Source organism: Strongylocentrotus purpuratus, unplaced genomic scaffold (assembly GCF_000002235.5).
Source record: "Strongylocentrotus purpuratus isolate Spur 01 unplaced genomic scaffold, Spur_5.0 spur5_scaffold_6, whole genome shotgun sequence".
Classification (NCBI taxonomy): domain Eukaryota; kingdom Metazoa; phylum Echinodermata; class Echinoidea; order Camarodonta; family Strongylocentrotidae; genus Strongylocentrotus; species Strongylocentrotus purpuratus.
In genome coordinates, this window is record NW_022145612.1 from 57,129,443 (window position 1) to 57,143,968 (window position 14,526).

The following is a 14,526-nucleotide window of genomic DNA, read 5'->3' on the forward strand; positions in this document are numbered from 1 at the left end:
ATAAAAGCAATTTTCAAGTTATACACATAAAATATGTTGATTTTTCTATTTCTCCCACAAACCTTGAGAAGCTGGGAAAATATTGAAACTTCAGAATAAGAGAGATGAGAGACAAGAAAATATCCCCCACATTGGAGGAAAAAAAGTTGAAACAGAGAGAGAGAGCGATAGAGATTGAGAGAGAGAGAGAGAGAGAGAGAGAGAGAGAGAGAGAGAGAGAGATGGAGAGAGAGAGAGAGAGAGAGAGAGAGAGAGAGAGAGAGAGAGAGAGAGAAAGAGAAAGGGAAGCCATGACAAGAGAGTATCGTTGGTCTGTGCGTGCTTGATGTTCAAATTGTATACGTCATTAAAGTCCTAAAAATGAAAAGCAGCTGAAAACCAATTACCATGACCCAGACAAATGAATTAGGAGAAGTTATTGTTCAAGGTACCAAAAGTTACATCAAATAGCAAGGAAGATTTTTTAATGAATAAACAAGCAAAAACGTAACAAAACAAAAACTAAGAATTTCAAAGCTATATAGTACAGCCAGTAGTGTGATAAACTATATATTAACAACAGTAGCTCTTTAAAATAAAGTACTTTGGGGAAATTGTATATCTTGCCTATTGTTTTACCGGTTGTTTAACTTTAAGTTACGAGGTATTTTATGAATAGACCGAGTCTTGTAAGATTGAAAAGATAGACATGATATACATGTAAATATAATGGGGAAAAGTATGCATGTAAAAAGAAAAGAATGTACAATCGAACAGGATGAATAGAATCATATGGATAAATTAATAGCAAAATGTTTTTCACAAAATTTTGTTCTTCTATGAATGATGCAGACCTGATTAATTTTTTTAAGTTCGTGCATAACATAGAAATGAGAAAAATGTCAAGATAGCTTTTTGGTGCTTGTAACTAAAACTGTAGCTCTTTCTGATACCCTTCAGGCGTCCACTCCGCACCAACTATTGGCAAGAACCACAGGGTTACCCAACCTTCTCTGCCTCCTTCCCCTGGCCTTCCCCTGGCAGCCGGGCTGATATACAGGAAAGGACCAGAGGACACCTACGTAAGTCAAGGGTTCATTAGAGGTCATTCAAAGAAGAACCCCTCTCAACATTTCATTAATCTCTTCAATCAATTTAAAATAATTTCAAGACCTTTAATTGACAAAAAGATCCAGGAGTGGATGTGGATATGGACTCGCCATCTTATGGTTGGCATACAGTTTGGATTGGATGGGATGGGTGGGTGAAGGCATCTAACTGACATCTCACAAACCCCTCTACCAGCAAGGACTCATTGAGTAACCCCAGCTTCCCTGCCTCCTTCCCTGCCAGGCAGGCATACAGGAAAGGACAGAAGGACACCTTCCTACGTCAGGGGTTTACCACAGATCAATCAGAGAAGAACCACTTGAGGATATTTCCTTAATCTCTACTGTCCAGACTAAATGAGCGGTCACTCCATGCCATTTGAGGTAATTTTGGGTAATTTCCTCACCTTCAATGGATAAAAACAGATCAAGAAATGAAGGTGGGAGGGGAATGAACATTACACATTTAGCATCAAGTTTGGAGGGGTTATGTAATGTTGGAAATTGCCAATTGGTTCAATGGCCTCACCCGACCAAGGAAAATACGTAAGAGATGTGATAAACCTCAGATTTCTTCGCAAAACCTCTCATATGTCTGTTAAAGAAGAAACAGCTGATAAATTTACAATAAGTAATTTGTTTGTTATGCCTCATTTTTTAATATTGAATAATTACTGAAACTATAAGTATTTTATGCACTCTTGATATTGAATAATCTCTAATGACCTGGCTGTCACAATAATTTCAATTTTGACTCGTTCTTTCTTTTCTACTTCCTCTGTTACAAACTGATACAAGCCTGCCCTCTCAAGTATTGTCTTAAATCTCCCAGGTTTACAAATTGGTGCACATGGTGACAAAACTTCAGAGTAAAGATATTTCTGGAAAACAATAAAGAGAAATCAAGGATGTGTCATAAGAGTCTAGACTTTTGATTTTAAATCTTGCAGACCCATAAAATCAATCTGACCAATAAAACCAATCTGACCAATAAAACATAGGGAAGCAACTATCAGGAAACAAAAATCTGCCTTAAAGGGATCCGGTAACTTTGTCTTTGATCCTTTAAAAAAAATCCTTGATTTAGCTCACGCTGCAATGATAATTATAAACCTTCAGGTCAGTCAGGAACCCCATGACTTTTACAAGCCGATCGCCTGTCTGATTATCATGATATTTATGACTGAAAATCGAAATCAAATTTTGCATTTGCCAAACGGTTTTCATAACACTACAGTTTATTGGGGAAAACAAGTATGGCAAAAACTGATCACTCAAAGGTTTTTACTTTTTTGAGGCACTTCTTGATCATTTTGAAGCACAATTTTTTTAGGGCTTCAGTATAACACCATACCACAGACACTGATAACAGGTAGGGCCGTGCATCTCAGATTTAACATTGTTAAATGATGCCCTTAAGAGGTTACAATCATACAGCAACACTTTGATCATTTTATGTAACTGAATACTGATCTGATGTATGTTCAATGTTCACCCCAACTGTCCAATCTGGGAGGTTTACATCTTGTGTGATTGTGCAGTCACTGACCAGCCTGCAGACTGTCTGATAAAGAATTTTCCAGGAAGATATCTTAGATACTCCTTTCTTTTTTTTCCACATTACTGATGACAAGTTTACTTGGATGATAGCCATATACTGATCAAGACACTATTGAAAAGTCTGTTTAACCTGTCATCACGATATAAACATATACTGTGTATGACACCAGTTACATTTTGGGCGTATAGTAGTGAGAAGTGTAAGGTGGACATTTGTCTTAAAATGCATTTAATTTAACATAGATTTGATTATGGATTTATAGATAGAGAAAAGAGACCAACCTTTTGCTATTTAGGTAATCTATGGCAACTTGTTCAAAATGAAACAGTATTAGTATTGCAATACACTGTACATTTACACAGTATATCTTACATAATCAAAATAATATATCATAATAATAATTATCTTTAGCAGTTTGCTGTTCACATTAAATTTCTTTAAAAAAGAAAATGAAAAACAAACAACTGAAAACTTCTAGAAGCAGATCAGACCCAAAATTTACTCAAGTCAGACTTTGAAGCAAGAAAAAGTAAACTTGGATTAAATAAGTCATAGCACAAGTACACCATCTTCTATATATATAGAAAACTCCTAGAGCTGACTCTTTGACACACTTGTGACTGATTTCAGTCAGAAAATTGGACAGTTTGAGTTAATTTGTCTTGATCTCCCTAGCCGATTGTTCCTCTGCTCAAACTTTAAGAAACTCATCCTCTGTAATGATTGCCCTATGTCTGGGAGCCACTTCCTATGTTCCCTCCCTTACAACAAAACCTTGTTCTCACTTTTTCATATTTCCCTCCCCATTATTAGATTTAATCCAGATTAAATTTAATTCTGATGTCATATTCTTTGTAATATCTACAACAATTATGCACAGACTACATTCAGAAAACACTATCCTAACATGGATATTGCAGTCTTAATAAATCTGCATGATCATATATCTATGCTAACAATACAGTACAAACAAATCACTATTCTGGATGCCTATAAGCCTATTTGAATTGTTTTGCTTGAAAGTACCCTAAATAAAGTTCTATCAATGAACATGAGGAGGAGCAATTAAATTCTATAATTGCAATGTTCAGATGTTACTAAGAAACAATTTTTTAAAAACTTTATAAATAAGAATGTTGACTGCAGTTAAGTCACTTGTGTGAACATGACCAGAAGCATGTCATAGTATGAGTGAGTTCACCTACCTAAATACCAAGGGCAAAGATTCTTAAAATTTAACAGCTTTTAATAATCCTCCAAATTGACTTCACACCTTTGGGTAACTGTTTTCAAAAAAATTATGTTGGTGGTTAGAAACATTGGCTGACACAAAAATTTGGAACTTTTGCCGATGATGTATTGGAGAGGTTATAAGGAGCTGAAAGCCCCTCCATAAATTCTTGGAATAATACCCCACCCCTCCATCATGGCAGGGGCACTGAGATGGAACAAAGTTATATATTTTTAAAGATAATTCTAAATAAGAATAAATTACAATTAAAGAAAAATCAATAAAGATGTGAATTAAAAGAAGGGGTTGACCAGATTAAAGATGAAAATTGAGGGTTTGAACGAGGAGAGAAAAAAAGAAAGAAGAAGTTTCAATACTGTAAGGAATGGAACCAGTAAATACCATGTAATTGAAAGATTGTTTTTTAATGATAAAAAAGATGAATTTCATGATATACACATGTGCCAAGATAAAAAATCCTGAGACTTTCTTGGACCATGGCATTTCTTTCAAACTTTCCTTAGTTCATTCATCCCCATCATCAAAGGGTAAATATCCTTTCATATCAAAGTCTTTTGTGAGCGTTTCCTTCCTCATCCCAAGACAAATCAACTCCTCCTGTGATGGTTAATGACCAAGTCCTTTGTCATCATCTCTAAATCGAAAGCAGTCTTCAGCCATCAGCGTCTGGTCCCCTCTGGTCTTTTGCTCAAAAATAAATGGACTCTAAAATAATATAACAATGACTATAATGATAATGTGTTTTTATAGCCTTACCAGTTGAAAGTATCTGACCAAAATGTTTACAGTAATATTATCCAGAATATAATGTGTGGCAGCTATTTTACTGTTTCCTAAAGAACACTTTAAATAACAAAACTGAATGATTCTTGATTTCCTTAGATTCTATCATTCAGAGGCAGCAAATAAAATCTTTGCTTTCCATACATTTCCAAAGAACAAAAATCAACTCAAATATTTTCAATAGTCTTCTCTGGCATTTTTAAAAAATGTTTGAACATTGCAATGACACATCAAACGATCCAAAGAAACATGATTTCTGTGGGATATACTATAGGTATTGAAATTGACATTGAGTTCATCAAAAAACAAATCTTTGTGATCATGTTAGAGGCAAACTAGGGTAGAAAAATGAGCAGGTTGACAAAAAATTTCTGCCTCCTAAATCTTTATAAAATTATACAGAGGCCCTGTCCGTGTCGGTCTTATAGGCTGTGGCCAGATAAACATTTCACCTAAAAATGATAGCCGATAATGCATTACCATAAAAATTCTCATCATTTGTGGTACATCATTTATTTTGACTTTCTGTAACTGGAAACTAATTTAACCATTGTTTTAACCTATGAATGTGACTGTGTGCAAGAAAACTGATAATCAATCCAAGAAGGTTTGGTTACTCCTTCATCGAATTAACCCACCAGAAATAAAAATGGAACATGCAGCTCCCAACATGTCAAATGAACATGTCAAATGAACAGTTCAATTTCTTTTACAGTAGTGATGGAGTTGGACAAGTTAATTGAAAAGCTGCTGCCCAGGCCTTAAAACTTTGCATGCAACTTTGTGGTTTTTTAATCTGCCTCCTATAATTATTTTCCATAAAATACACATTTGCTGTGATTTTTAGAGTTAGATATTGAACTCACTAGAATTGAAAATGGAACCAGCTCCTAATTCGTCACATGAGCAATTCAGTATTATGTTCAGAATAAAAGGTTTGAACAAGTTAAAGGTATTACAAAGTTTTGGGAAATTTTGAAAAATGGATGGATAGTGATTCTTTCCAATTTTAATATATTTGGATTAAAATGTATGTATGTATGTATTAAAAACACCAGAAATTTTAGCCCCTAAAACACTTCTGCTTTCGAGAAAAATTGAATATAAAGATTTACCGGTGCTCCCGGTAAATTTTGATAAATTTCAAATAGCTCCTACGGCCGTACAATAGTAGCTGCGACCATGAAAATCTCAGAGTATGTAGTTGTGGTATATAATTTCCAAACAAGAATAGCTAATCTGTCAATTTTAGTCAATAAACATTGTTTAATAGCTTAATTATTATCTTGACCTTGAGAGGGAGCTATTCAACATAAAGTGTTTATTATTTACAATTTCATAACTTTAGAGTCGATTTCGACCGCGACAACGATCACTGAATATTGTAGGATCGTATATGTTTCCAATATGTTCATTTGAACCAGATTCATGACCCCATACCAAAACTTTGTATTACCTTTAATTTGAAAGCTGCTGCCCAGGCCTTCAAATTTTGCATGCAACTTTGTAGTCTCTTAGGGTGCGTTTAAGCTTAAATTTTGAAGGCAGAATGAGCAATTTTGTAACGCTCATCGTAAACGCTCATCGTAATCGCAGTTCCACGGTGTACTGTTTATGCTCACTTCTCTGGCTCCTCCAGGCAATTCTCCCTGGGTAGCCCTAATTGGCATTGCAGCTGGATTCGCAAACCTGCACTGTGCATGCTACGTAGACCCACTAGAGGTCAGTGCGTTGACCCCATTTAAACGCGTTTACAAATTGTAAACGCATCTTTTTGTGAGTTTACGATCGGTGATCGTGATTGCCGTTTTTCGGTGATTCTACAAAAGTGAGAAAGTACGCAACCGTGTTTTAAACTAAACGCCTAGCAGAAGCCTGATTCTGGCCAGAAAAAGTTAAGCATAAACACGCCCTTAGTATGCCTCCTTTAATTATTTTCAATAACAAGCACATTTGCCGTATTTTTAAAGTAAGATATCAACAATTAGCAATGAAGGACTAAGGACATGACCACAGACTTGAAGACAATTTGGAAGTTATTTTAAGCAATACAAGGCCATTTTTATGGACTTCTTGATGAATTCCTTCCTCGATCTATTCTTTATTATTTGCATTTCTTCCACCCCTTTGTGACCAATACTCATGCCTTCCTACCCCCTTCTCTCATCGCTTAGTCCCACCTGCTTCCTCCTCTGTTTCCTCTACTTGTCTCTTCATCCCTGATTGGAGAAGTTGAGTCAAGACAGACAAGTATATTCTTGTCTTAACACTCCTTAGCACAAGGGTTTAATCATACAAGACAATGGCATTGATTAAAAAGGATTCACACTTCCAGAATTCCTGTTCGGACTTGGCTTATTCATTGTTATTTGACATGATTTGAAATTTGGGAAGAAAAAAAAGGCAAGATGAACATGGCCATATCACACAAGAAAAGATTTTACATCCAACATCATATCCTACATCATATCCTATCCTAAGCGCATAGAGACATACCTTGTATAATGCGCTATAGAAATATAATTTATTATTATTATTATTATTACCAGTATAACAATGACGGGGAAAAAAAGAAGAATTGTATTTGAATGTATGAGCAACAAATTGCAACTTTCATAAGATGTAAAATGCCAACAAAAATGCAATGTCACTATTTAGACAAGGACTTTGTCAATTTTATGAAAGTTCTTCATCAAGCTGATCGAGTACCCACTACAGCATAATCAATGTTGATCAAAAAGTAATTTATTTTGATAATCATTATTGTGCAAATCATTTTGACAAATCATTTAAACTCCACAACAATGTTTTTATTGTTTTATGTACAAAAAAACACACAACACCAACAAATAAATGAATAAAATAATTGAGAGAAAAAGAAAAATCAAAATTCAAAAGTATTACCCAAATGCTAGTAATATTATAATATAGAAAGCATCCAAATGAAAGTGGCATTGTCATAATCTATATTTGTTTGACAATTGTATAATTCCACTGAACTTTCTGGTTAATCTGATTCAAGGAAAGATCTAGTCCCAAATCCACAGTTTCTGGCACAAAGTGAAACTTTGCCCACCTCACTCCAAAGTGCCTCCTTCCGTCTTATCCCCAAGAGGACCCCCTCTGTTGTAAGACCAACCCACATGGGCAATTGTTTTATTTCCATAAACCAGATATGGTTTACAAAGCTTCTTCCACTAACACGCACCTGTGTTTCCCCCTCCTCCATTTCTATTAGAGGAACAAAGGTCAACTCATGCATTGTCAAAATATTAAAGAAGCCATTACAAAATGTCTTTAAATTTAGGGGTTTTAAGTCTAAGGGCGTGTTTATGCTTCACTTTTGAAGGCAGAATGAGCGATTTGTAATGCTCATCGTAAACGCTCATCGTAATCGCAGTTCCACGGTGTACTGTTTATGCTCACTTCTCAGGCTCCTCCAGGCAATTCTCCCTGTATGGCCTTAATTGGTCTTCCAGCTGGATTCGCAAACCTTCACTGTGCATGCTACGTAGACCCACTAGAGGTCAGTGCGTTGACCCCATTTAAACGCGTTTACAAATTGGCGATCGGCGATCGTGATCGCCATTTTTCGGTGATTCTACAAAAGTGAGCATGGACGCAACCATGTTTTAAACTAAACGCGTAACAGATGCCTGATTCTGGAGAGAAAAAGTGAAGCATAAACACGCCCTTACACTGCAAAATATACCAATTTGCTTATAGTCTCTTATGTTTATACAGGAAGGCACTCTGTAGCAGTTTTAAGATCAAACATCCTCATTCTGCCACATTCATGTAAACAAATCTCTATCTAATCTGAAATTCTAAGATGGTTAACAGCCTATAAGAGGACAGGAAACATTGGTGATAATTATCATGGCGTGCAAATATTCACATTATACACTCTGTTATATTCTTACAAACTATTCTATAAACTATTCTATAAACTGAATATTTAATATTTTTAAAAGACAACGATAGTTTCAGCAAGTGCATTCACATTAACTGATAATTATCTGCTATCAGTTAATAGCAACAATCTTCTTTATTCTTTATCTTACCCAACTCATCATCCTCTCCACATCCCGTGAGGTATCCATCTCTCACTTTCGGAGAAAGACTTGTAATTGGCTGTCTCCCCTGTACCCCCAGCTCCCTTTGATGAAAAGTTGTCTGCTCATGAACTTCTAGTGCTCTTTGGTGGGACCCAAATAGTCTATTCTTTAAAGTTTGTATTTGTTCTAGATTTGAACAGAGCCTTTGTTTATGTGTGGTTTTATTAGATTGGATAACAGGATGAATTGGAAAATGCAGGTGTCGTTTTTTCATCATTATTATCAAAAATAAATCCATTTCAAGCACTTTAATGTGAGAAGCACAAATGTTTACATATACGTTTAATAGAAGAAAAATAAATGAGAATTTGTCTAACAAAATATATATATTATTCAAAATGCTCAAATATTGAGACAAACAACATCGAACTTAATGGGGCAAAAAGTGACATTGTCATTGATATCTCATAATGCTATTAGACAATGTATAAATTTGTTGGAGTTTATTTTCAAATGACCATGTCAGTTTGATTTTTAAGAAAATGTGGAATAACTGACTTAAAGACTACATTTTCAGCTTTCAATCTTTTACCAAATAACCTGCAATATTGACATGTAAAATAAACACAACTGCAACTACCTTAAAATAATCTACCTACGGGAATTCTAAAAGTATCGTGGGCCACCTTTTGAATCATTGATTATTTAATTAATTATTATTTAATATGCAAACATGACAATGAGGTATTATATTATATGGGACCCCGGCCCCCCCACTCAGTGTTATTTAGGGTACGCATATGCGTGTTCCAATCGACCCCCCCCCCTTTTCAGCAAAAGTCCGGTGTGTAAAGTCAATACGGCTCGACCTTTTTCTTTTGTTTTCGAGCCTTTTTCAGCACCCCCCCCCTTTTCAGCAAAAGTCCGGTGTGTAAAGTCAATACAGGTCGACCTTTTTCTTTTGTTACGAAAAGGACATTTTGGCAACACGCATGGGGTCCGTCCGTTCTAGGAGTGGGGGGGGGGGCGGGTATGGGACATACAACATGGTATTGAAATTGCCCTCGAGTTGATTGTCGAAAATAGTTGCGATCATGTTAATAACTAAGACTAGAACTTTTTATGATGTATGTCACAGACTTACAGGGAGACACCCATTAACACTTTTTCTTCATTTCCAATCCAGAATTCAGAGAAGTTTATAAAAGGTAAACTGATTTTCTAGAATAATGCCCCATGTGGGGGAAGGTTCAATGCCTATGAGGTAGCGATTGTGTCATCTCTGCTAATAGACTGTCTCCCCTATAGTCCCAAGGCTCACCTCTAGCTGCGCCCCCCCCCCCCTTCCAACACGTCTGACAGTAGAGAAGTGACCTACATTTCACTTCTGAAAGACTAGAATTATAATAGATAATGAGGATTCAAATCTATCATTTAATTCCCATTTTTAATTTTGGACAGGTAATGGATACAAGGCAAAACAAGCTTTCTACATGTGCTCATTTTTTATTTTTTATTTAAGTATTATTAACTATTGAAGTGCCGATGATCAATGATTGTTACTGATCTTGACCTGTGTCCATCATTATTTGTGAGAACAACTAAAATCTCTGTAAAGTACTAGTCCTTGAAAACCATGGTAAATTGTCAAAAAGGGTATTTCATGGCCTATGTATTATATATATTTTTAATACTGATATTGGTTATCAGTAAAACGATTTTCTGGTTTAGACCAATAATATCTAAGACACACAAACTAATAATTATTAAAAAAAAAATAAAAATAAATATGAGCATATTCTATTCTCTTATACCAATAATAAAGAGGGAGAATGAAAGAAATTCAGACAATTTTAAAAATACACAAAAGAGAAAATTTGAAAGAGAGAGAGAGAGAGAGAGAGAATGGGTGAGACTGAGAAATAGTTAATGGAGAAATTAGGAAATGAGAAAACAAATAAATACAAAATCAGCAAATAAATAAAATGCTTCTAAACATATTTTCAGAAAAAAGAAAAAAAGAAAAAAAGAAAAGAGATGCAAAAACCTTGACAAGTATACCACATATTGGTTGAGTAATCTGACTGGCTCCTTCCTATACTATACATTCCTTATCTGCTGAGTGTTAAAAAAGGCATTATCCCTATTTAAATGATAGGAAGTAATGCCCTTCTGGCTCTCAACAGACATGTTCTCCTTGCACGTTCTCCTTCCTGTTTATTTCATGACAGTTCTAAACAACACATATTGGTATCTTTTTTGGGACCAAAAATCTGATTTTTACATTAAAATTTGGGGTGGACGAGAGAGGTGAGAAGCGGTTTCCTGAATGCATTTCCTTCATATCTGGTAGGATACACCTTCCTGTTTGTCTCGCGTTGATGTCGAGTACGTGATTTCGCTCTTCCTACGATTCTAAACAAAACGTGTAGTCGCCTCAAAAGGCCCACTTGACGAGCCCTTATACCCCACACCATATATGTTCATTCTTAACTCTGTCAAGTAAAGCAAAATTTGTCTTTGGTATTTTATTTCAAAAGGAAGTAACCTTTGTATCACTTCAAAATGGATACCATTTGTTTCCGTTATAACATGAATTTTCAATGAACTCTAGTTTGAGTTATATCAGGCTTAGTTTCACATGTTCAATTTCTTCTTGAACAAAGCTTAATAAACATGAATATCTTCACCTCATCTAGAATTTAAATTATATTATCACTGACTTGATTATTAGCCGAAGCGTAACTGAAAGAGATGAAATCCAGTGATTCACAATATTTGCCCGAAGCACAAATAATTTCCTTTAGGAAACAATTAGGATTTTACGAGCAAGCTGACCTTAGTTTAATTAATAAATTCCTTTTTTATGCGACCCATTTCCTAATAGATTTCATTATTGTGTTTCCACTGGGAAACCTCTTTATTCCGCTTGGTTGCCTAGATAGGAACTAACACCTTGACACCCTAATCTATATGGAGCAATGCTTTTTGTCTCAGATTCGCTTGACTTCAACTGTACCGTCTTTCATTCTCCTGAAAATGAGGCCACATCAAGAGCAAATTGAAAACAGTTGAAGGTACATCTTAAGGGGAAGAGAGAGAGAGAAGAAACGTCAAAGCCTTCAATTTTAGAGTCACTGTTGTAGTTTGCTTGTTTCTTAATCAAAATGGAAAACAAATCAGATAAATTGATTTGAAATTGACTAAAATTTAGCCTGTCCAGACTATCATCGTCTAAAGCCAACAATAGCCAATGGCATCTATTATGGAAATATAATGACCTATATAAATACTTGTGAAAATATGCAATTCCCAGGTAAAGAGGAAAAAAATCCATGAAAAGATGATTTCAAACATGGCAAATTACACAAACAATTGATTGGAAGATAACAAAAGCAATACAATTGTCAATCTTATATGTATTTGTGGCTTCGATTGAAAAGGTTAATGAAAGCCTTTTTTCTTTCATTTAATAACACAATAATAATTCAACAAAGAATCTTGATTCTTCTGTCCAAACCCCACATTCCTACCATTTCTCTCATTTTCAAAAACAACTTAACAACAATGCAAAGCATGATTTCACTTTCTGACATTGAGCAAACACACTCACTCTGCAGGCTAACACCACACTAGTTTACCTCAAAACCATTAAAACCTCAAGTTCATCCCTTAATTATTATTTTACGTCAGAAAACCCACCAGTCCAGAGACCTTAGGGGGTGACTTTCACTTAGACCTGTCCTGCTGGTTGAATGGTCTCTAGCAAACCACCACGGAGCGCACGTGGGCCTTAACCGCTGTATAATTGTTTGAGCAGGTTATCAATAAATGACACATATGACTTTGAGAGAAATGGGTGGGACGTAAATTGTTGATGAGCTATCAAAATTGAATTCATGATTCATTCTTTTTTTTACTGTCTAGAATACAATAAAATAAAGTCTCATGTGATCCATCTCACTGTTGAAATAATCTGTTATTGTTCAGAGACAAAATATTAAAATGAATAACATTGAAATAAAACATGTAAAACAATAATTGTGACCCAGTTCTTTTACAGGAATAATTTTGAAAAGTAAGCATATCTCTTCATTTAAGAGGATGTTTTTAAATATGAAGAAGTATTGTACCAAGTTGATAAAACGATTGTTAAACCAGCCGTAATTCTATTTCCCTATTACAGTAGTAATTGTATTATTTCATGGGTCATACCGGGTCAGGGATGGGGAACATGTTAATTTTCTACTTTTACCTATCTACTAGTGCTATTGTGGCTACAGTACGTTCGAGAGTGAGGTTTTCTACAAGAAATGCTACTTTGATAAAACGATTGATAAAACGATTGTTAAACCAGCCGTAATTCTATTTCCCTATTACAGTAGTAATTGTATTATTTCATGGGTCATACCGGGTCAGGGATGGGGAACATGTTAATTTTCTACTTTTACCTATCTACTAGTGCTATTGTGGCTACAGTACGTTCGAGAGTGAGGTTTTCTACAAGAAATGCTACTTTGGACATGTCAATGAGAGTTTTGTCTGCTTAAAAGGAACATTCATTTAGGTAACTTGTATCACATGCTCTACACCTTTTTGTCATCATTGTCCCATATACTTGTTTTTGCGTTGTCAATTTCACAACATGGCCACCAGTGGAAGTACCAGTAATAAGTATGCAGCACTGAGTACGGATGTATCGGAGGAAGTCGGAGCATTCAATTTGTCAGTTGATGATATTGTGGATGGAGCACTTCATCTTCTTCCTCCTCGGCAGGGGAAAAAGGACAGAGAGCTGGTGGGAGATATTGTAAAGGCGGTGGTTGCGGCTTTTCTGCCGCTGTTGCAGGGAATTAACTCTCAACTTAAGCACAATCCTGGGCAAATCTCCCCCAAGGTGAAGGAGGCAATGCAACGTCATGATGACAAACTTGTTGATATGGAACAGGAGCAGAGGCGGGACAACATCATTGTTCGGGGGGTCCCTGAGAGCCCAGATGAATCGACTGGGAAGCTGGTGGTGGAGGTTGCTGCAGAGGCTGGAGTCGGGTTCCACGAGGGTGACCTGAGCACCAGCTTCCGAATTGGTCGGCAGCAGCAAGGCAAACCCCGCCCTATCTTGGCAAGGTTTGTCAGGCACGACGACAGGGTCCGGCTTCTTCGCAGTAAGAAGAAGCTCAAGAACACAAAATTTGATAAAGTAATGGTGGGGGAGCACCTGGCGCCAGGCCGTGCGAGGCTTCTCCGAGTTGTAAAAGAGGACAGCGGTACTAACAATGCCTGGATCATTGAAGGCAGAGTGATGTGCACTCTCAAGAAGGACGGGCCCCAAGGAAGGAAACATGCCTTATCCTCCCCGGATGACCTCTTCCGGGTGCTAGGATGGGATGAGGACAAACTGGTGAATTCTGGCCTTTTCCTTGAGTTGGAGGCATAGGACAGTGTCGACCCTCTTCGGAAAGAATGCTTGTCAACGCTATCTATCTGTAGCCTGAACGTCAATGGACTTCAGAGTAAACTTAATGCTGGCATTTTGGACTTCTTTTTGAGAAATAACGGCATCATTTACTGTCCTATGGCGGGCTAATGAATATTAATGAGTCAGAATTAATCAGGAGAGCTTAGGTATTTGTTTCTAGTTCATCGTGACTGTGCCATGGACCAGTGATGGCCTGGTGGTAGAGTCGCTGCCCGGCAAGCAGTAGATGGCAGGTTCAAATCCCGCTGGTTCCAAGATTTTTTCTGACTTGTGTTTTTTCAATACAGGTCGATCAATCGACCTTA